General features: G+C 45.3%; 1 long non-coding RNA gene across 1 annotated transcript; it reads left to right on the top strand.

Moving 5' to 3' along the window:
* Nucleotides 1-1,579: 1,579 nt before the first annotated feature.
* Nucleotides 1,580-9,682, top strand: LOC144171410 (uncharacterized). Its single transcript, XR_013322956.1, has 5 exons — nt 1,580-1,915; nt 8,165-8,306; nt 8,495-8,654; nt 8,742-8,864; nt 9,346-9,682. It is a non-coding gene; the product is annotated as an uncharacterized LOC144171410 (long non-coding RNA).
* Nucleotides 9,683-24,467: the final 14,785 nt, after the last annotated feature.

Below are 24,467 nucleotides of genomic sequence, written 5' to 3'. Positions count from 1 at the left end.
ACAATCTGCTGTAAAATAGGTACTTAGTCCACTTTATTTATGCCCTGATGCGGTATATACATAGTGTTAACCGACTGTGCCGCATTTTACACTGCACGCAGCAAGTCACGAATGCAGTTATATATGCTTGGATGTTCGTTAGCATTTTTCGTCTCGTGCATGCTATTAAGGGTGACTCACCTGATCCAATTCATATGAGACTCACTAATTCATGACGCAAATTCATGAGACTTACTAATTCAAAAGCACCATGTACCGATACAAGAAGTTTTACAAATTCACAGAAATGACACTAACGACCTGGTTTGCTTCTTCTAGAAATGCAGTAGACCCTCGTTAAGACGAACTTAGTTAAAACGAACACTGATTAAGAACCACAACATTTTTCTCTTGTAACGTCCACAATGCAATACACCTCCGCTTAAGACGAATTTCGGATAATACGCTACATTTTTACGGTCCGTTCGGGTTCGTCTTAACGGGAGTCTGCTGTATATCATTTCTTTGCAGAGATAAAAAAAAACAAGAAACGCATTTTGGTTTATCCAGTCTTCACTGGAAGGTGCTAGCGGTCTCACCATGCGAGAGTTTTATTTCTTTGTTTCAGTAGAGAAGCGACATATATCTAAAATAAGCAAACTAGGCCGTTGTGACTATCGGTATGTATTTGTAAACCTATTCGTATTGGTGCACGATTTTTTTAAGTCCGTTGGTCATGACGTAGTAAGTCCGATAGGACTGCTAACATGTGAGTCCCTTTTAATTTCCACAAGCAAAAACAAGAGCCTCTTTGCAAAGAGCGGTTGACTGGGTGAACGGAACTAAACCTAGATATACCACGTGATACCTGCATTATTTTGTATGTATTAATGCTGAAATGACATTGTAATTCCTAATTATGCTGTGCAGTAACGACAAAAATACGCAGAGTTAACTTGCTGTTGTTGTGTCTTGTCATAGTAATTGAAGTTCATTGAATGACCCGCCTTCTCCAGCTGCTTCCCCAGTTGCTGTTTTCCTGTAGTATTGGTGTTCAGGAGGGAAAAGGGCTCGGAAACGGGCCGATGTATTATTACTTACTAATTAGCTGTAAGTAGCTTTATATAACGTGGGTATCTAAGAGCGTCGCAGTATATTTTATTGACTAAGGAAAGGCTTGTTGTCAAGAAAAGCAGTAAATGAAGCCACGCCCTTTTGCATTCATTGTAAACAGTAACGGAGAAATTGTCATGCAAAGTTAAGCTCGGATATCGCACGCACTCACGGCCCTCCGCGAGAAACAACTTTAGCCAGTACTAACGCGCTAACGCGGCTATTATCTGAGCTTTGTTTCGGCCTCAGCGGGCGTAAACGTCCGCTTAGACGCATACGCCCGTTTTCCGAATCCAATAAAAGCCATCACGTGGGCCGAGTTTGTATGAGTTCTTATGCGGGCGCATCTCCAAAGCCTCCGCGAGAACGGAAGTACGCCGAAGCCATGAGAAAAAGACCGCCACTCCAGTAGCGCATTCAATGCGCATGCGTCAGCAGCAGCACGGCAGAGCTGTTTTTGCGTTGATTCACGGTACAGTGGGGCTGCAACGGGTACGATGACGACGGATGAAAATCGGGACTGCGTCAACACTTTAAACGACAGCAGCGCTCCCATCTTCCAGGATTCCCTCCGCTAATTTTACGGTCTTCCGCATGCAGCGCCACCAGTGGCACTCCCAAGCGGGTTTCTCAATTGCTCGCGCGATGCGCGTGATATTTACTAAAGAAATTCTCGGTCACGCTGGCGAGAACCGTTAGCGCCGTTAGCAGTTTAAACGGTTTAAATTGGGTTGATTGCGGCGTGCAACTGCGAATTTTTTCATATCCCTGGGCTGTATTTCCTGCTCGACGAAGTGGAGTTTTGCCAGGAGGCGCAAAAAAGGTCAGTGCTGCTTATTTATGTGCTGGTAACGGTTGTTGTTCAGTGACATCCTTGTTAACTGCGTCCGATAAACATACCGCGTCTATGCCCGTTGTTCGTGTGTCGTTCATGCTTGTGGTCGCGGCGTGTAACATTTTCTGTTGGAGAAACGTTTGCAGCCGTACACTGTAAAAACTCGCCGTCACTTTAACGGCCATCTCTCTGTTAATTTTGACGAGCTGCCGCCGTCCAAGGGAAAAGACGTCCTTTCTCCCGTCAATAAAGAGGAGAGGGGGAAAACTACGGGACTGCAGCAAAACAAACAAACTGCTTCTGGGCGTAAAGCGCTCCAATTGGCTCCCGCAGTCGTGCAGGACCCTCCGGGAAGACTTTTTTTTTTTTTTTTTTTACCGGGCCATCTTCCGCCGCCTTCGTCTTCCTCCCTCGGTGCTGCGTTGTTTGTCCTGCGATTCTGCGTGTCGTCGCACCATTTTTTGCCTGGTGTGCCACAAGTGACAACATTCTAAGCCAGGAGGCAATGGCACCTGAAGAAGGTGAGTACTGTTCCCTTGCTTTTGTGCCATAAAAGGTGTGGGAGGCGTGTTCTTTAGAGCTCGTTTGTGCGCTCACCGAGTGCGAAGCACATGGGTGAGCAGCGCCTTAGGCCTAGGTCTCTCGGCCCGCTTGAGCTGTAGCTGATGGAGGTACCCTTGCTAGCGCTCTTTATTGGCTTCGAACAAAAAGCAAGAGGATCGCGTTCAATGCTTCTTTTCGCCTTTCAATGGGACAAGATATTGCTAACTTGTGAATAAACGTGCACGAAGTAAAGCGTGCATCGGCTTCCGCTGAAAGCGCACCGGCCGTACGAGTGAGCGAAAGCGTACGAGTGAGCGGAACGTATTTCGGCGCCAACGTATAAGCAAGCACACGTTTTGTGCAGGCGCAGGGCCGGATATTTTAGTGGGATTCACCTATCTGCATCAGGCGCATATCGATTCATTTTGTCTGTGCGGGAATGCGCACCCGCCGTGAGCACGGGCGCCTTCGCGTACACCGGTTAATCCGCTACATTGATTTGCTCAGGAGGGTTTAACTCGTGAAGCGTATACGGCAGTGTCTGCAGAGTTACAGAATTTGAAAAAGTAACTTCGCAGAGATACAGTTTCTGTAAAAAAAGTATCGTAATTAGTTTTCCGTTAATGTAAAAACTAAGTAATAAAGCCCAAACCAAATTATAAAGTTTACTTCCTGTAAGCGCACGAAGGCAAGAAGATAGTCAAAATTACACGTGGTGACTATCTAGACAAAGGGAATCTAAAACGGGACAAACTCAAGCCCAGCACCAAAAATCGTTGTGGATGCCTCATTTTGTTGCATCCGCGTTTTTGTGATGCACCGTTGGTGTTGGGGAATTCATTCTCGCTTTCACGAAATCAGCTAGCTTTTCTCAAGCCGGCAATGAGTGTTTGACCTTGATCGCCGCGAAGCAACAACGCCGCCAGCTACAGAGGCTCGGCAGACAACCCTAATGCTGTCCATATACTGTGCCGCCGCGTGGGACAGCTCGCACGGGCGCCTAGACAATACTCCAGATGTTTTTCAACCATGGGAAGAGAGTGAGCCGGCAGGAATAACGAAGACAACTGTTTCTGGCCCCAACCGCCGTGGGCGCCGGCTTCTTTCGACGTGTCAAGATGGCTGCCCCGCTCTCGGTGGGCCCTCTCCGGAGGTCTTTCTCTACACGAGTAGGCCAGCTTCCTCGTAGGGGGACGCCTAATTGCCATTTTCTTCACTTTCTTGTTTCCGCTCGACTCAAGACGGAAGAAAAACTTTAAAATCATTTTACATACCGACCTTCGATCTCGGTCTTAAGCAACCATAGATCTCAGAGTGGTATCTTCCCTTAAGATAGTCCTCTTAGCTACCTACGGTCCTAAACTGCGAAGGAAGCCGTGTTGAGGAACGGCGAGGGGGATATGGGGAGAAAAAGTCCTAAAAAGTGAAAGCGCGGTCTATACGCCGGTTTTTAACGAGTGCGGCTGTTATTTGGATGATTCTTGGTAAAAAGAAAATAACTGTTTCGGTGTTTTCTGTTACACTTACATCACAAAAAGCAACAGGGTTACAGTTGCAAGTTCCTCTTTTTGAAAAGTAACTAGCTACAGTTTCGAGTCATGGAAAAGAAGTAACGAGATAGCAGTAATTCGGTACTGTCACTGTTACTGCCAAGGACTGGAACAGACTCACGAAATCCGACTGGCTGACAATGACGTTACATACACGCTGTGCCCCTGAAACTCGCAACGACACGGACGCCGTGGGAAATAGGGAAAGAGCGACGCGAGCTTTTCTCTTTTTCGGTATTAGACTTTTTATGAATTTGGTAGTGCGCTATAACAGCTGTAAATGTAATGGTAGCTAAATTAGAAACCACTGATAGTTGATTAGTCGTGGCATGGCGTTTATTTAATGCTTCAACCCTTTCTGTGTCTTGTACAGAGTTTATTAACCTGTGGGCTTGTAAATTTTCAGCACGCAGGTCAAGGCACACTTCGGGGACTGCCGGCAACACCACATCTTGCTGTCATAGGTGGGTATTTGTCATTTATAAATTTACACAAAGCACTCATTTTCAAGAAAAAATTATATGGCTTTATAAGCAAAGGAGAGGCAAGTGCTGGCATAATTTGGCTTGCGATTTCTGTCGGCAGAATCGACATTGCTGAAGGATTTTTTTTTTAAATCTTGCTTTATATTTAATGGAATATAATACCTCTTGAAATGCATTTTTATGGATTCAAATGTCGATAACGTCGCAGCTCAGGCCAGTTTTGGCATAATAACAATTTGAGGTGCTGCGGATGCATTTTACTGAATGGCAGTGGGCTTACCATAACGATATCATAGCTCAAACGAAACCTTTGCATAGCCTCTTCAAACACGATGTTGCGAATGTGACATAATATTCTGTCTATGCAGGTTCGAGCTTGGGATACATTCGTCAGGTCGTGCTTGCAGTCGATGGACATGAATGCATCGCCACTGCTAGCATGGAGAAGGCAACGGGACTACTACTTGGAGCCTTCTTCGTTTTCAATATTCCGTACCCGTCTGGCTGCCCTCTCACCATGGAGTTCTTTCAAAGGTAAATGAACTTGAAGTGATAGTATTTCTGATACAGTTTGCAATTTAAGTGTCAGCAACTAGTTTCCTTAAGATAGCATTCATGAAAATATCTCGTCTGTCTCGCGACGGACAACTTCGCCTCCCTTGGTACCACAATACAGTAAACTGATGATAATTCAAACTCAAAGGGACCCCGATGAATCTGTTTACATTATCAGAGGTTTCAATAATCAGAAGTTATCATAAATATGGTTAGGGGCAACATACAAACTTGTGTTGTAATGAAACATTCACATATATTTAGTAGTAAAGCATTCACGCAGAATAGTTGCTATTCACACCCTGAAAAAAGAATCACGAATGGATTACTGCTTTGCTTTGCATGAGAGTCCAAAACAGTTTTTTTTCTTTCTTTCTCAATCTACACGCGGTTGTTGGCGCGTGCATGTCGTTTTGACACGTGTATGCAGGTAATAGGATTTATTTGTGGCTATTAGTGATATGAGGATGCAAATTTGCAGCTAGAAGCAGCAAATGCAACCGATATTTTCTGCCAAGTACAAGCGAAGAGTGCGAATTAACCGAATTTACGTAATGAAGCTGTTTGAATTAAACGACTTTAAAATTTATTGCAAATAGCGGGCAACCAAAATTTTGAAATTTGTGAGAATTAACCGAAAGTGTGAATTGTCCGAGTTTGAATTATCTTCACTGTACTGTACTTGGTACAGATATCTATTCTAGGCATCATGATAAGTAACCTATTCTTTCCTAGCATTGAGGTGAGGTGCTGTTCAGTGTGAAATGTACATGCACAGGTTTTCTTAATATTTTTTTCAAATTTAAAGTTTTGTTTGCTTTATGCACCGAAGCTAAACCTGGGCTGTGAGGTACACTGTAGTGGTAGACTGCATGTACAAAGCTTCCGATATTTCTTACTGATTATTTTCCAAATTAGTCCCTGACACTTGACCACATGTGCTTTACAGAAAGAATTTCATTTTATAAATTATATCGCATATGCCATCATAAATCCTAAATATGTAGTAGTCAGTTCGTGACCTATAGATTTATCTTATCTCTTTTCAATTCCTTTCCAGGTACTTCGGGCAGATCAACCCATCCAAAGGACGAGGCAAGGGGCTGACCAGTGGCATAGCACCGAGGTTGCTGAGCCTTCTTAAAGCGCTTTAACATAGGTATGTTGAGCCTTTAATTATGACCAGTATATAGGTATGACCAGTAGGTTAAATCAAAACAGTATGCTTACCACGCATGCGTGTCGCAGAGCAGCGAGACGTCGCTGCTGAACGATTTTAAGCAATCACTAAAATGAATATTGTTCTCTCTTTCATTTTTTTCTCAGGTAATGCACCCATGGCTCCTGGTAAACAAGCAGCAGTCTGGAAGTTTGACGTTTTTTAAATCTATGTTCCATCCATGTACCCACTGTACCATTCAATTTATGCATCCATTGTACCATTCTCGAGGAATAAATATACGAACACAGATGCCAGCTTTTGTAGCATCTTTTATTTGATAGTGTCCCCTGTACGTGGCACTCTTACAATTCATTCCCCAATTTTGTATTTAATGATAAGAAGAAAAAAACTGATGCCTGATCAATTTTGACAGCCTATTACTATTTTATATTGACAGAAGTGTACAACAGCCCAAATAACATCTGAAGCCGTCATTATGACGACTCCTTAGTAGTATAGGATGACAACAAAAACGTCAAAATGACGACCAAATGTATAATGAAAAGACTGGTGCTGTCCTTTTGACGACTTCTTGTATATCAGGTTGACAGGTGGTCGTCAAAATGACAGTGAAAGTCTTTTTGACAACTTTCTTGTATATCAGGTTGACAAGTGAGTCGTCAAAATGAAGCCAGCACGTCATTTTGACGACTAATTTGTATTTCAGGATGACAAGTAGGCCGTCAAAATGACCAAAAACGCCGTCATTTGGTATTGACGACCACTCATCAATTTGACGGCCAAAGGCTTGGAAATAGAGCTGCCAGAACTTTTCCGTCATTTTGACCAAATTTTTTTTACAGTGTAATTTACCAAAACTCCCGTGTTCGTGGGTCAGAGTCGGCTGGACATTTCTGACTGCGTACGTCAGAAGTTCCTGGTTTGCGCGTTTCATGAGTGGATGTTCCCTTACTGTGTGGCTTTGCTTAATTGTATATTGACGGTAGCTGTGTATGTCTGCGGTAGCGAATCTTCTCGGGTTAGTCGCTCGCGATAATCGCGCGTGCACACGTGTACAACTTCCAAGCAAGTTTGTCGGAGCGTCCGTCCTTAGATTTATTGGTATTTTTAAAACTTGCGTGGTAATTGCGGCGTTGTGTTAGTCTGATGAGTAGAATGCCATTTACTGTGCTTACCAGACCGGGAGTCTTCGACCTTGCCCGTTGCGCGCAAGGTAGACGCTATTTCGAGTTGTGTTGATGTGCTTTCAAGGCGTCAGCTTACGTTTATCTGTGCAGTGTGTTATGCAGTTCCATGTTTCTTCCAATTCCTTTGACCAATTGAGATGATCTATTTTACATTGCCTGAAGTGTAGAGAAATGGAAGGGACAGTGGTTGTCTTAGCAGTACCGCAGTAACAAACGTTTCTTTTGTAGAGGGGAAGAAATATGTGGAAACACGCAGCGGGTATATAGAAAGTGTGCTGCCGTTTCTATGCTGTTAATGTCAGTGGTAACTTGAGACTTCAGGATAATTATCCAATATCCATAATTAGTGGTTGCTACTTCACGAACCGCGTTATAAATACGCCACTCTTGCATTCTTATGCCGTCAATGTCGGTGGTAACCCTAGAGTCGAAATAATTTCCGACAACGCTCCGGTGATATGTTCTTGCTTCACTATGTGCACCCAACATTAACCCATTTCTGTGCTTCCTTGAACTTAGAAAATATACTGCGAAAGCAGATTGCTACATTCTGTATTCGATCTGTGTAACCTGTCCAGATGCAGACTATGGCTGACTGTGGAGAAATTTGTCTCTACACTGGTAGTTTGCGACAATTGTTTTCCTTTGTCTGAAGAACAGAAATTAAAACGAATTATTTCCATTCCTTACATATACCTGTGAAATCATGGCTGTGGCATTCACTGTGGCTGAAGACATCTTCAGCACGCCGAGGCGTCGTCGTGACAAGTGTGACAGATTGTGAATGCATTGTGGAAGTCATAAAGCCACGAAAGAGTGCCTCTTGAGTGTTGCGTATTATACAGACGTTCACCACTCCGCATGGAGCAATGACAGGTGAGCCTAAAAATGTTCAAATATTTTTATATTTAAAATTGTTTCGCCTGAAAACGTTACCAGGGCTCATGATGCAAAATAAATTTTAGCACAACTAATCAGGCCTTGTACGAGATCTTGTAGTACTCCCTTCTTAGAGGGAAGCGTAAATTTATGCTTCGATATTTTTATACTGTTTTTATTTCTAGGAAATAGGGCGGACCGGGACTTAAAACAATGGAACAAGGAATGCATACTGCCATTTTCCTGGTTCTTGAAGGCGTGTGTTCACCGTTCTTGAAGTCGTGTGTTCACAAAAAGGAAACACGTGAAAGCCGTTGTACGGGATGAAATCATTGCATTCTACAAGTAAGTACGCACTCCCAGTTCTGGAACTTTGATGGTCCCTTTTTAGGTAGTTGCATTATACGTAATGGCTTCGGAACACCATTTCAGTGACAACTTGACCTGTAGGTGAAAACGACAGTAAGAGCTTTTGGGAACACGTTGGCAAAACTTTCCTGGAAAATCACTCCGAGGAGGCCCTGCCAGGAACGCCTGCATCTTAATTTTAGTTGGGTAAGTTGGCATTTTATTTTTGTGGGACTCAATTTATGGTATTGAAGCTGGCATTTTATTTTTGCGGGACTGAATTTGTGGTAGTTTTCTTTGTAGCAAAATCTTACTGTTAAGAATAAATCGTGAACTCCAAATTGGGAAATACCTTCACATTCAGCCTGTTTCGGATGCTGCAACATGTGGACAAAAAGACTATTATTTTGCATTCAAGTTTTGCAAACATTTTGCTTTCACATTGAGAGTTGCTGCTGTGATAATACGGCGCCACGGCCACGCCCAATGCGGTTGCTTTCCAAAATTAGAGAACTGCCATTGACAGTCTGTGCTAATATTTTTTGTACATTGTTAGCAGCATTCCCAGAAAAGAAACCAAGAAATCGCTGATATTTCAATCAATTACTGTGCTATAAAAGGGGTATCCTCAGCAACTCACTCATTTAAAGCCATCGTCTAACAAAATTTTCTTGTTCCTTCCTTAAAGGTACATGACGTGGTCCAGTTATTCTCGACGTCCAGTTATTTTGAGAGAAGAGAATGGCAGCGTAAATATTGTCTGCAAGAAACACGTCATGGATTTTCCGCCTGCATTGTCGCATCAAGATGTGGTCATCCTCCTCGCCGTATATTTCATCTTAATCTCCTGAAACTTATGCGACTTTGGAGAGTTCTTGGGACTTTTGCAGAGAGTTCTTGGCCATTTAACAGTGGCCTGGTGTCATTTAAGTTTAAAGCTCTGTTGAAAGACTTGATGTGGTCACTCTACTTGGGGTTTTAAATTATTGTTAGACGTTTAAGCCTATTCGGAAAGATATGTCGTGGTTCAAACGATTGGTAGATGCAAGCGGCATGTCAACTGCGAAAGTGAAGTCGTGCTTTCCTTTGCAATTTTTCATTATTGGCACAAAGCGCAGGCTGCCTTTGCCGCTGCTCTGTTACTCTGTTAATGTAGCTAATGGCACTGCACTGTAACGTTTTTATTATTCAAGTCAGCTCGAAATTTTTTTCCATGGCAGTGCTGCTGTTGATGGATGCAAACGTGAGAATAATTATTTACACAGACGGTTTGGGGTTTTATTAATCAATTTTTGTCCTGTATCTTAGCTGACACCTAAGCCCTAGAAGAATGCGAAATATACATATTTTTCTTGAAAAAGTTGTTTACTTTGGACAAAGTTGCATTTCTCGCTTGTTAGAGGCAGTGCTTTGGTCACAAGCATACTGTCGTCATGATAGTAGGGTTTGTATAGCACGCAACTGAATTTTACCTCAGATAAATGTTTCGGCTGGAAAAATGCTTCCAAGTTCGCTTGGTAAAATTGGTCACCTGTATGTTTCAACGCTACCTGGCTTGGTTATTTGGGATGTCTGAATTGTTCTTGAGGGAACTAATAACGTCTTTAGAGTTAGGCTGCTTGATAAATTTTAAAATGCGTAACATGCTCCGAGCTATCTGGTTTGTAAAATTTTGTAAGATTCACACTGGGTGCTATGAGCTTTTTCTGGATAAGTTATTTTAAATAGCTACAAATTGTCGGGGAAAGAACGCGGCTTCAGTGAAAGGCTTTTTCAGGGCGCGTATATAGTCGGTTTTGGCTACAGTTAGCTTGATATTACAGTTAGCTTGATATTGATATATGGTGTATGTTTTAGTTGTGCAATAGTGCCACATGCTTCCGGTAATTTTTTCTGCGCAAATGTTAAATTGTTAGTATTGGCTCCGGTGTTCTTTTCCTACACTCTTGCAGGTCTTGTGATAATCCAACCGTGTATGGCTTGTATTTTTGGCTTTTCCGTACACTTTAATAGCAAACTGCATTTTTTGGAACCGGGATGTGTAAACATGGTATGGCAAGCGCTGTGGGTACTTCCGCATTTGCGGTACCTTATTTCATGTCATAAAACAGCATATTTTATGCTCACTGTTGTGTAATGCTTTTTGAGTTACTGCGAGGGTAGATGTACAAGTCTGTTTGTGACGCGGTTGCGCTTAAAGCCATCTGTATTACCCACGTGTTTTTAGCAAAAAAGAATGGTAACTATTAGCAAAAATAGGAAAATGTCACTTAGATCGTTTTGGCCTCTTGATATCGTTTTGGTATTTGATCCTGTACGCTGGTCATTTTCTGCCCAAGTGGAAACAGATATGTCTCCGTATCTCAAATGTACGCAATAATACGAGCGAATAAAATTTCCTTAGTGTTTTTAAAAGCATTGTATCAGTGCTAATAGTTGGTTTGGTGTGTATTTTAATGCGAGTCTTGTTTCTTTTACATGCAGCCAAAACCCAGAACAGGATTCGGCGGATGAAGCCAAAGTCTCTGTGTGCCGCTCCAGGTATCTCAGACCAACTTTTATATAGAACTGTGCTCCGATAGGCAACTGTTGGGAACTGTCAGGGACCACACTGCTGCGGCGGTTTCTGTTTTCCAATTGTTGGTATCACTGTGGGCCATATGTCAAGGCTGCGTTAGAATGGTGCTTGCGGTTTCCTTCTGATACCAATGCATCCGCCAGCCTGGCAAATGACCTCGGTTTATACCAACAGGAAAGCAGATATGTTGGAAAAGTGGAGTCCCATATACAGCTTCTCAACGTCTATCGGAACACCGTTTTATATAAACAGCTGGTCTGAAGGTACCTGGAACGGCGCACCGGATAAATCCATAGTCATTTTACGTGGATCAGTGTTCCAGTAACTTACACTAACAGTTTATTTGGAACAGTGATCCGTATATTTTTATTTGGAACGCCGATCCAGATAATATAGCTGCAAAAATATGTGGTGCACTGTTCCACTTACATTTTCAGGATATGTGGAACACGGTTCCAAATATATAAGTGGAACTTTTTTGCAAAAAAGTTCCAGTTACTAAGTGGATCTTATGTGGATCCAGATTAAGAGTGTGGACAGAACACAGGCCGCGCGGACTGCATATGGGCCCCACCGAAGAAGGAATCACTCCTCAGGGCTGCAGGGCCGTTCAGAAATCTGAACAGAAGTATTTCTTCCTCCTCCTGCTCCTACTTCTCTGCCGCAAATCTCGTCGCCTCCGTCCGCGGCGCAGAGACGGAGAAGTCAGATCGCCTAACACCGGGTTGGAGCTTACTTTAATTTTATAAAAAAAGTTCCCACTCTTGTGCTACACCAATACAAGTCAAGCAAACACCGTTCATGCATCATGCATTTATTTAACCTTCCCAAGAATATCTCTTTGAATGAATTAATGGTGTGTTTAAGTGCATTTCACTTTTCTCTGGTTTTACTATTTGTTGAGCGATGTGAGGGAATTTAGGTGACGTCGCATGGGTAATCGTTATGGGTGGCCTTTACAGCTTTGCTTTCCAACCACATTCACGGGGTGGATTGGCGCGATTTTTTTTGGCCAATCTTGAGCGTGCGTGCGAGAAGGCCCAGTTGAGTCGCGAGACATGGCCTCAAAGATTGCTTACGCGTTTGCCGGGTGAGGCATTCGACGTAATGTCCCACTTGCCAAAAGAGCAGCGGGAGGTATACGAGAAGGTTAAGTCGAGCCTCCTGCGAAAGGGCAGGCTGTCTGCGGAGGCCTTCCACCGGAAATTCTGTGAGGACGAGTGAGCTAAGTGCGAGTCATACTCGGAGTTCGCCTATAAGCTGGGGGCAGGGCCGGCCGGCTGTCAAGACTGTGTACAGGGCAGCTCAGCTAGCCGACGAGTTTGTCGCACGACGGGGTGCGCAGGGGCCGAAGTACGGCCAAAGAGATTTCAGGCTGAGGCCTGACAAGTCTGGGCCAAAAAGCGGAGCTTTCCAAGGAAAGGGTAGCACTCGTAACGGCGAGACCCCGGAGGTCAAAGCTGAAGGGCAAAAAAAAAAAAAAAACGCAGAAGGGGAAACCCAACTTTGAAAAAAAAAAAGCGTTTGAGAACAGCAAACAGTCCGCGTGTTACAACTGTGGCGACACGGCATTTCGCTGCGAGTTGCAAAAACGGCAAACTTGTCTTTCACGTAGTCACCAGAGTGAGGACAGCAGGCAGCTTCTGGAGCCCTACGTGCGCGAGCTCGTAGTCAACAGCAAGCCGTGCCGAGTACTGCGGTACTCCGCGGCGACGGTAGACATTGTCCAACCTTCGTTCGTTGAGTCGGATCAGCTGACGGGACAGAGTGTTTGGATAAAACAGGCAGTAGCCGCGTGGAACTTGCGCCTGCCGATTGCCAGGGTTAGCATCGGAGGTCTGTTTAGTGAACTGATCCCTCGGGCGGCCGTTTCGACACAACTTCTGTCACAATTCCCGTACCTCTTCTCTAACAGGTCCCATCAACTGTTGCGCGAGAAAGGTTTCAATTTTGAAGGTCTTCTGAGAAAACAAGTCGAGCTCGTTGCGAAAGGCGCTACCACGGAGAGTGTTGCCACCTCGGAGAGGGGCCGGGTGACTGAGAGAGATAGTGAAGATGGATTAGCTTAGGCTCCAGAGAGAGGGCAGCACATGTTTAATGAGCGCGACAATGTGTCGGCGTTGTGTTCAGAGTCTTCCTATTCACGGGGGGTCCTGGAAATGGCTACCGACCCGAAAGATCACAGTTCGCGAGATAACGACGTTTCACAGGAGAGCGTAAACTATCCGGCTACCGAGACGAGGTGGCACGAGTCCTTTGTAACAAAAGGGGTTTCTTCGGGTGGGGATTCAGACTCGAGCGACGTTGTGGCAAAGTCTGCATTCGAGAGGCCAAATGGCTTTACGGTGAAGCAGGGAGTAATGACGATGTCGCGACTGAGCGAGTGGATTGCGTCCTGCCACCACCTCGGGTACTCGATGTCGAGCAACGGCCAGTGGAGCTCGTAGAGGCTCCCTTGTCTCGTGTGGCTGAGGCGTCTTCTGATACCGGGCAGTACGGATCTGGTGTAGCCCTGACAGCCGAAAAAAAATAGATACCACCCTTCGGTGTTTGCTTGCTGAGGGTGTTGCAAAAAGGACAAGGGACAACCCGGGAGGTAAAACTTTCGGGCATACGGGCGGGAAGAGTTCCCGTGCGTGCATGCCGAGTGGCAGCGCAGTACGCTTTCGTTGCGCCGGGCCTCCGCGGAACTCGGGCCTCCGATAAAGAATGCTGGCGCCTTGCTCGAGGGGTAGAAATTTGAGCAGATTTCTCCGCGCGCTCAGAATGCGTCTAAGAATCATCAATGTCCTCTCTACCGGTCGCAGCAGCCTTCAGAGAACAGGCGCACCTAAGGCACGATTAAAAAAATCCGGGCCATCTCCACTAACGTGAAACCTGGAGAGGGGCGAAGCATGCAGTGTCGATGCTGAGCGCTTGCCGTCTTAGGGCTTTCCGCCTTGGCGTTTTTGTCCATGGAGATGAAGCCGCTGGGGGTACAGCTCGGGGTACAGGTATACAGCTTTGCTATAAACGTATCGTGTCTGGAGCACGAAGCGTTCTAGCGCGAGACGTTAGAAAACGAGTGTCCCGCTGTATTCTTTTAGTTACGTTCTAGCGCGAGGCGTTGGAAAACAAGGGTCCCGGTGTTTTAGTACCGTGACCACATGAGATGCCGGCAGCCCAAGCCCCTAAGGTGCTTCGCCCCTAAAAGGGGAAAGCTCAGGGCAATGCCGAGAGCTCAAGTCGCAGCTTTCAATGCCATAAGTGGCCTGTAGGCGCCTGACTTTCTCGATTGCTTTTTTTTCCTGATGTAGGTTTCGCTTTACGAGTGCATTTCTTTTTGTGTTGGACATTTCCATTGACTCGAAATGGCAGCCTTTCAAATTGGCGCACTTCGATAAAGTATTGCTGGGATAAAAAATTACTTAGCGTAGTTAGTTAATTGCGTATTTTTGTTGTATCTGAAATCCCGGTAAATCTACATCGTGGATTTGTCTTCGCGCTTTCCGGCGATGCAATTGTGTTTTCGGTGTTGTTCTGTTGTCGCTTGTCTGACCAAGCCGGAGACATTCATGGGGAACAAATTTTCGTCCAGTGACCGACACGGTGAAGCTCTAATAGAACGTTTTCAGCTGAGTCACCTGAGACAGGCACAGTGTCGTTCGGCCCAAGCCTTGAGTAGAGCGTCTGCCAAGCACATGTCTTCAAGAGCATCCCTCCGGACGACGGTTGCTAACCCTTATCTATCGGCATTTCGAACCCCCAGCGGAGAACCTGTTACGATTCAGCGCGCCGCTACCCTGTGCGCGCATCCGCCGCGGTAGCTCAAGTGGCTATGGCGTTGTGCTGGTGAGCACGAGGACGCGGGTTCGATTCCCTGCCGCGGCGGCCGCTTTTCTGATGCAGGCGAAAAGAAAAAATGCCTGTGTGTTCGAGATTTCGGTGCACCTTAAAGATCCCCAGCTGGTAAAAATTAATCCGGAGCCCTCCACTACATCGCGCCTCATTCCCTGTGTAGAGTCGGCGCGTCAAACCCTGCAACCAATCAATACCCTGTGCGCGCGTCCTACAAGTTTGGTGTAGTGCGGGAAAGCTTTGTGTGGTGCAGGAAAGCCCGCCGTCCTCAAACAAGCTACGACAAGCAGGGTCGTGCTGAGACTCGAATCTGCGAGTAGACTCCACTCGGCGAGATCTTATCTCCCCCCTCTCTCGGATTCAACGTGCACCGGCTTTCACGAGCCCGGAAAGGCGTGTTCTTGTGCGTCTGTACTTTGCTCGGGCCGGGGGCAAATCCCTGCGAGGCGGCGGAACTGTTGCCGCTTATATCTATAAATTAAACCCTCTGGGTGGTTCGAATCAGTCGACATTTGGGGGTGAACTGAAAGCGCCGCTCTGCCCGTCGGCTCCATGCTGTTGCTGTATCTTCGCTGTTCATCTCGCAATTCAGTAAATCAGTTATGTTTTGCTCTAGACTTTTTGTCGTCTACACCAAGACTGGTCATTTGCTCGCCGCTCGTCCACCATGCTACTACTGCATAGCGGAGGTGACGTAGCTCGGTAGGAGACGCCTTCGCCAATGTAACACCGCCTACGCTACAGGTTGCCGGTCTAGCTAGCCTAGCTTCGGCCGTAGCACCTCCATGTGGCTTTCTACCCCTAAAACCGCCGCAACGGAACCAAGACGGAACTGTGTACCGTACGGTCAACTGACTGGGGCATTTATGCTTCCGGATAGTCACTGCATGACAGAACAGCCTAAATCGGGTAATTCTGAAAGTTGGGGCTCTTGCGAAGCATTCTAAGAATATTTTTGTGGGTGCTTTGCGTCGGCTACATACAACGGAAAGCTGATTAATTTTTTTTTTTTTTTTTAGGTCCGCTTGCGCCAAGCGGTGCCTCAGGCAGCATGTACACTGCCGGTTCTCGGTGTCCTTACGTCGCCCGGAGACAGTGGCGCACGCACGAGTTGATGTGGAGGGAGAAAAGAAAAACATGAAAGGAGGAAGTAAAATAAACAGCAACAAAACAAAAATATCAAAAGCCAGGGGCCGAAATTATTCCAATAAAACTATCGGGATGATGTCGTGCTCTACACAAGCTACCAATTGTTTTGTAAAGAGAATTTATTATAACCCACATGTCAAGGCGCAGCGACCAATTGTTTTGTTGCTTTTTAACCCAGTGAAACCGCAAAATGGCTCATCGTCATTGCGAGAGCACACATAGCACCCACTTGCTCTTAGTGCACAGCTTGCGACAGTGGCACTGAAATAATTATCAGCAGTCGTTATTTAATGATAGTCATTGTTAGCGCCCAGCCACTGCATACGGCGCGTGTCGGGAGACCGCCGCAAAATAATTCATTCACAGAGTTCGTTCGCTTACAACAAACTAATTTTTTGAGTCCAATTTGCAGTAACACATGTGTTGCTGCACGCGTGAGCGGCCCATTTCGCGGCGAAGGCCCAACGCTGAGTGCGGGCACAGCAAGCATCTCTGTTTCGCCGTGACCTAAGGCATAATATGACTGAGCAAGCTATAAATTTATTGCGCTTAGCACCCATTCATCTTGAACGTCTGCGCCCCATACGAGTAAACTTGTGTCCGATCTGGCTGTGGGCGGCTATCGCGGATCGCTCGTGGAAACATTTAGTGCGTGTCACGTAAGCGGGTTAGACATGATTGTCTCTTTAATGCTGTGCTCTTCTTGGCCAAAACACGACAATATTTCTCAGCCCGAAAATACCCCCAGTACCTACCCCCGGCACTATTCCACTGGACCAAATTTCTGCTGGTGGTACATGATTGCAGAGGATTGACTAACAGCATCGTTTCATGACCCTGATCGGCGTGGACTGCCAACGTAGACGGTGTGACTGCGCTTTGAGGAACACCAGAAGTTCGAAAATGGGAAATATTACTATGAGTAAGAGCATACCGTGTCGCTGCTTTGGCTGCCAGCCTCTTCGACGCATGGCGCGCATACACAAAACCCGCAGAATCTAAGTCTTAACTTTTTAGGGCCGCCAGAGAGTTGGATGCCGCTACCGTTTCTCGCGCGATTTGCGTAACCAAAAGAAGCTAATCACCCCACCGGCATCAGAAAATCCAACCCACGAAAACAAATTCAACTTTTGCGTACTCCCAAATCAAAACTGCATAAGCGCGGCGCGCCGGTCCGAATGTTTTGTCAACCATAGAGTTTCATACTATAGAGAGGAACCTGGCGCTGCGACCGTCCGACGCGATGGACGTGATGGATAGAAGTGGATTAGGATTGGGGCTCGGTGGCTCGTGGTCGTGCAGCCAGTTCCGTTTCCGTCGTGGTCTTGTTTGCTCGCTTTTGCTAGTTTAGGTATAATATGCAGCGCGTTAGGAAAAAGCTTTCGGAAATGCGTCTGCCGTTGAACTCAGTATTGCACGCGCGCTGGCGCCGCACTGAGTGAAAATGTTCTATAACCAAACTTGCCAGTCCGGCGTGCTGTCATCTATTCATTCCCGACAGAACGAGCACGAAAACACAAAGATGGCGGTGAATTTTACTCCGAATTCGGTGTTGCGGTGCCACTCGTGTCGCATAGCGTTTTATTTTTGCAGCTTAGACAAACTGCGTGATGTTTGGGACGGCCAAATGTTTCGTACGAACGCCTATATACCGGCCGGACCGGGGGCCGGTAGGAACACAGCTAGGTGCACGGGTCGCCCATCTGGGAGTCGCGAGCTTGGTGAATGTGCCGGGTTTAGGATAAAATAACTTATTTAGACGTAATTTTTTTTCAGCGCAAAAACATTTGTTAATAATAAAAACTGCCAGAGTTGAGACTTTTCCAAATAGTTTTTGAAGACTTCCTCGTACCGCTACATTTGGCAGCAAATGGCGGACGTGCTCCGCAAACCACCGTGACTTCGCATCTGCTTTTAGGTGCGGAGTACCTTAGGACCGCACAATGCCCGTCCACGGATGTGCGCATAGCATTTACAATCACAAAAAATCAGACCGGCACCGGCAGTGATTCGAGCATTTGTCTGGTAGACCAGACGTACGTAGTTAGGGGCAGTCGTCTTACCCATTGGGCTACGCCCGTCAGTTAGTACCCGGGAGTCAAACGGCTTACTCCCTCGCCTGTAACGGTGCGGGGTACCTTAGGAATAATGTCCGCCCGCGTCCATCCGTGCGCACACCACCATCACGCGAAAATCAAGCGAAGTTAGATTTTGAGCCGTGAGTTGCAGTTTCATTTAGGGAATAATCAAGGTGCAACTCACGGCACCTTGATCGAATCGAATGACGGTCGGGGGGCAAATCGGATGTCACTCCGGGCGCAACTTGGATGTCATTTGGAGTCCCGTACTCCGCACCCCCGCCATCATCCACGGAGTGGAGATGCTGCCATTTTTATCTAAACGCTCCCGTTTAATTTCGTTGAACACAAAGTTTGAGGAACTATTTTTTTTTGTTGTGCACAGAGTAATTTGTAAATAGCGAGCCGCGCAGTAAATGTTTTCTGGTAGAAAAACTCAAAATGCGCAGCCGTATACCAATATAGCCACGTTTCGATCTATACGAAATCCGGTTCCACTACTACCCATCGTTCCCATCGAAGCGTAAGGGCGTCTCAGAGTTCGCGTTGACGATAGCGCCCGATTACTCTCCAGTTATTATTGTGTGAAACCCTATGTCGACAACCACCCGCCTAGCCGCACCGAGTACGTGCACTGGCCGTGACGTCACGGGCGCCGCGTGACGTACCCCGAGAAAGGTCCATTAAGTGGAGTGCCATTTCTACTGGTCCGTACGTGCGAAATAGATTAGACAGTGTAATAATTTTCTATTCTTTATGCTCGTAGTAACCAAATAAAATAAGAAAAAAAAAATTGCGGGCTATCTTCACTAATGTGAAACCTCGGGAGTGGCGAAGCATGCATGTGAATAAGTGTATTCTTGGCGCCTTGGCGTTTTTGCCAACGTAGATGAAACCATTGGGCGGTAGAGGTATACAGCTTTGCTGCAAAAGTATCGTGTCTTTAAGCACGACGCGTTCCAGCGCGAGGCGTAAACGAGCGTCCCGGGGGTTTTTAATACGCGTTACAAAGTGTGTTAGCGCGAGGCGTAAACGAGTGTCTTGTTGTTTTAGTACCGTGACTACGTGAGACGACGGCTACGACGACGACATGAGACGCCAACAGCTCGAGCCCCTAAAGGGCTTCGCCCTAAAAACTTCAGTTATTGGTTTGCTTTTATTTTGGAGTTGCTTATGGCAACTCCAAAATTTTTTATAATTTTTTTATGATAAGATTTTTTTCATTTCATGCCAAACGTCCCAGCCGTGATGTCGACCATCACGGATTTCTTCAGCAAAAATTGTGGCTCATCCTTGCACGGCCCACAATGCTCCCTCAAAGTATTTTTGTCGGATTTTTTTTTCTTTTTGTAGCCGCCATTTTATCTTCAGGGTTTAAAGCAAACTTCGGTCTGCAGAAAATTCATAAAATGATCACTTCTTCTTCAATCGCCACCATTTTTTGTGAACATTATGTTGAGGCCTTGGGCGGCCCTATGCCGCATTTTTAAAAGAATTGCTTTTTTGCTCTCGTTACGCCTTTCAGAAAATACACGATGTTGCGCATTTTCAAGCATTTATAGCAAATACAAACACACTCTCTCAGCCAATGATAAATTTCTTTCTGAATTTCACCATTGTGGACAATTCGCAAAAAAAAACATATTGACACTGAAAAATGGGGAAATGAGCGAGATTCCCGCTAACGCATGCGAAAAAAAAAAAAAGAAAAATCCGTTCAATTCGATGACCCTGCCGCTGTTTGGTTTCTTATGTTCGGCATGCATAAGGGATACCACGCATAACATACACTGATGCTTTAAATGCACGTTTGATGTCCAGCCAGCTCTTGAGTCTACACGTACTTGTAGAATGGGCCCACCACCGCTGGCTCCATGTTGTACTTTTCCCACCAACACGCGAACTATCCCTTTTTCCCGTATTGACGCTGCTAAATACAATTGCGGGGAAAGGTAGTCTTACAGGGAAAGGTAATCTTGCAGCACAAAGCCGCTGCCTCGCGCGTCTTTCATAAAGGCGGGCTCATGCCATGCGTAGAAGACGCTCTGCGGAACAACGTGGAGAAGGGTCGGTGTACAAATTCAATTTTTTTTTCTCTGTTAAAACAAAAACTTTCCCGGTTAAACTATCTGAAATAAACTGCGGTGATTTGTAGTAGTGAATGCCTTGTATTAGATATCTTTACTGCTACCACAGCAATGCACAATTTAGAGGTAAATATTGGCCTGAAAGGAGATTTTTTCACATTTGACAAACGTTTTGTCGCACATTTATCCTTTTTGCAGTGGCAATATATTTTTTATAAATTTTACACAAGGGTGAAATTCAGAAACAAATGATTTATTGGCTGGGAGAGTGTGCTTGTATTTGCTAAAGTGGTTTCAAAATGCGCAACATCGTGTTTGTTCTGAATGGCGTAACGAGAGCAAAAAAAAAAAATAAAAATATTTTAAAAATACTGCATAGGGCAGTCCAGGGCCTCATCATTATGTCCACGAAAAAAATGGTGGCGATTGAAAAAGTGGTTCCTTTTTTTATGAATTTTCCACAGTCCTAACTTTGCTTTAAGCCGCGGAGATTAAAGGGCGGCTGCAAAAAAAAAAAAAATCGACAAAAAAGACTTTGAGGGAGAATTGTGGACCCCACAAGGATGAGGTTCAATTTTTACTGAAGGAATCCGTGATGGTCGACTTTTCGTCTGGAACTTTTGGCATGGAATGACCCTCCTATATAAGCCCACCATGCCTAATTCGTCTGATTTTCCCGCGTGCTTTGCGCAGTTTATTGATGGATATTTAGAAGACCAAGAAAATTGCGCATATATCTATAGCATGCGCCATTTTCTTGGTCTTCTAAATATCCATCAATAAATCAGCTCATACTCGCCTTTTAATGTAATTACTACACGCAAACTTATATACGATGGTTGTTATACAACGTGTATTAACGTGCATAGACAGCGGTTTGTCTATACGACAACTGACATTCTTCCTAAAATTTACCGCGTTTGTTGCCTGTAGTTCCGAATCCTGAACGCACTGACCACAGACCCTTCTTTTATAACCTCTTTTATTGAACTCTGTATCACAATATGTCATCGCACATTCGTCTTTTTTCAGATGAATGCATGTGTAGTTGACCCTCCAATCCGTTCATTTCTTGAGTCCGGAATCCAACAGAACTTCCTTTTTACAACTAAAGAGTGGAGCAATAACAGGCTTGTGAAAATGATCCTTCCAAACCTTCAGTTTCACTCAGCTGTCACCGGGTATCTCACTCCACATGTTTCCTAAATAAAATAGTATATTTTCCACTACAATTCCTTCGCGTATGTGATCTCCACCACTCATGTCATAACTTGAATTCATCTCTTTGAGGGAAATCAAAGTTACCTATATTGATAGATTACCTCGCCGAAAACACGAATATGCCACGTTTACACGTAGCTTTCCTAAAATAAGGTAGAAAATAGCGAAAATGTGAGGACAGGTGTCGCCGCCACTAGCTATACCACGAAACTTACACAGGGAGTAGATAAAATTGCGCGAAAAATATTTTGACAATACGTCTTCACAAGTTTATAAAAACTAAACTGGAAGTTTTTTTGGTGTCATGTTTGAACGGTGAAGAACAAAAATAAAGCTAGAAACAATATGATAGGAGCCCTGCCGATAGATCACGCGGCGACACCAAACGCCAACAAGCCCGTTTTCGTTTCGGCGCAATACCTGGTGCATCCCTCGGCCAAACAATTATGCGATCCTTGCACAGTAGTGTGTGCATAACCACTTATACTATGACCCTCTGCATGCTTTCGCTGCGTTAAGAAGACAGGGGAACGCTTATTTTAACTAAAGTCAGTATTTTCAAGCGTGCGCAACGTCGGCGTACTCAACGCCTTCCCTGGCTGCCGCTGGATGGCGCTACTCGTCCACGCTGGCGGCGGTGCCGCTATGCGAAGCAGCGGGCGGGGCCGCGCACAAGCGGTTGTTTCAACGTCAACGTTCATGCGGCCTAAAAAGGACAATATGCTTTTCTTCAACAAAGCGTCAATACTGATCACAGGTCTCATAAAAAAAAAAAAAAAAACATTTTGCTCAGTGATCCGGAGCAGCAAAGGACGCGGGAATTCGGGAAAGCACGAATGATTTGACCGAAACTGAGGAAGCCGCCTGGTACGTGGTAGTATTGTATTGGGAGCTTCTGTTCCGCATACATCACCGCTGCCTTCTTGCTTCCCGTTTATCGTGAGGCAAGCAGCGGCTGCCGCAGCCTCTGTTTGCGTCATGAAATCACTGCGAGGAAAATCAGGAAGAGAAATACGTTGTTTGATTAGCGATTTCTCAGCAATTAAGGCATTTTTCGACACCGAATCAACGATAAAATGACTATGGGAAGGTCACACTTTCGTTTGAAACCAACTTACTGGCTGCATTAAGTGTCCCTTTAAGGGTCAAACACACGTGCGTAAAGTGGCACGTTTCCGAACGTGTTTTTCCCTCTCCGAAAACTTCAAAACCTGTAGCCTTCATGCATGCTCCACACCGCTGATGGACCGATTTCCAGAGAGGGAGAACGGGTGCGGAAACGCGTCGCTCTCCGCACTATATATGTTTGGTCCTTTAATCCTATAACTAATTACGTGTCAAACGAGGTCTCAGTAACGGCGTACAAAATCTTGTTTCCTCATCTGCAGAAATCAAATTACTTGGTTACAGAGCCATCTGAGTAGCTCAACCAGAGCTCGCCAGTGCCATCTATGACCTGCCTCAAGTTAGCGTTAATAACACGCTCAAATCTGCGCACAATCATGCTACGTTTCATTTGATTCGCATACCCGTTAAGCGTGCATTTCGCCGTTAAAATGGGTGTCTACCTATCTCTACTACAAATTCGCCTTAAGAAAGAAAGCTGAACTTTTTCTTTGTAACAGGTTCTTGCAGTTACAAAAACAAAAAGAAAACAATACCGTCAGCCTATTGTATCTGTCGTGCTTGCCACTCAAAAGCCGCATATCCACCCGTGCTAAAAAAAAAAAAAAAAAAAGAAAACGGGTCTTTCTAATTGTCCCGTGCATGATGACTGAGAATGACGTTCCCGCAAAAATATACATAAGGAGTCCGATTGAACGAATTTAAAGTGTCAATATAACCAATTTTTACTGCATCACACACCGTTCTGTAAATGCGCAACCTCATGCGACGCTCTCACATGATGGGTGCCTTTGACCTATTTATTGCAATTAAATAAATAAAAAATATATTTATTGTAATGAGGCAGTTTGAACGAACAGCTTAAACCACTTCAATGGCAATGTGGCGTGCACACTTGTCCGATCCGTGCCGATCATCTGGTTGCTTAATTACTGGATGCTTAAAAGTAACTGCTATCACTGCCAAGCCCTGAGAACCATATAATTATACTGTACAGGTGTGAAAAAAGGAAGGAAAAGCTGAGGAGCTTGGCTACTTGTTTATTCTCTTGCTGTGTAGCTCTATGCAGACCTAAAGCACACGAGCAAAAAAAATCATGCACCCCTCCATTTACGCCGACGATGGTTGAACGCGAAGCTTTCCCGTGAGGGATTCCTTGGTTTTCGTCTGTGAGTTTGGACTTTGTCTCGCAGTCGGTTTAGACTTTGACTCATTGAGCTTTAATTTTGACTCGCACGCAGTTTCGACTTTTGATCGCAGCAGCCCTGACTATGGCCCTTCGCCATTTGATTTCGCACGAATAAAACTTCGCGTTCAACCATATCGTCGTCTTTAGACTATGGGATGCATGATTTTTCTGTCTAATTTTGCACGTCCATGCACACCCCTGCAAATCCGGACTGCTTCGACCGTGTCGGAGGGGAGCAATCAGATAGGCGCCGGCTTAATAACGCGCAGGGTTCCGGGTTCGATTCCGGCCACGGGAGGCATTTTTTTTTCTTTCACTTCCCCCAGGATCATCCTCCTACTCACAGAAAGTTATCGTTCCCGTAGTGCGTTTTCGACGCGACATGCGCCATCAGCGAGGCCTAGAAAGCTTCGCTTTAAAACACGTGGGTGGGCGTAGTTTTTCAGATTTTGCAAACAATTCATGTGCCCTGATGAAGGAATGATGAGGGGCGTAAAATTCTCCAGCTGTAGCCTCGGACGGTTTAGTTCTGCACGCTATTTTATT

This window comes from Haemaphysalis longicornis, unplaced genomic scaffold (assembly GCF_048455015.1).
Source record: "Haemaphysalis longicornis isolate Haplotype H1 unplaced genomic scaffold, Haemaphysalis longicornis Haplotype H1 scaffold_1, whole genome shotgun sequence".
Taxonomy (NCBI): Eukaryota; Metazoa; Arthropoda; class Arachnida; order Ixodida; family Ixodidae; genus Haemaphysalis; species Haemaphysalis longicornis.
Note: the sequence above shows the minus strand (reverse complement) of the source record. Positions and strands in the feature narration are given on the sequence as shown.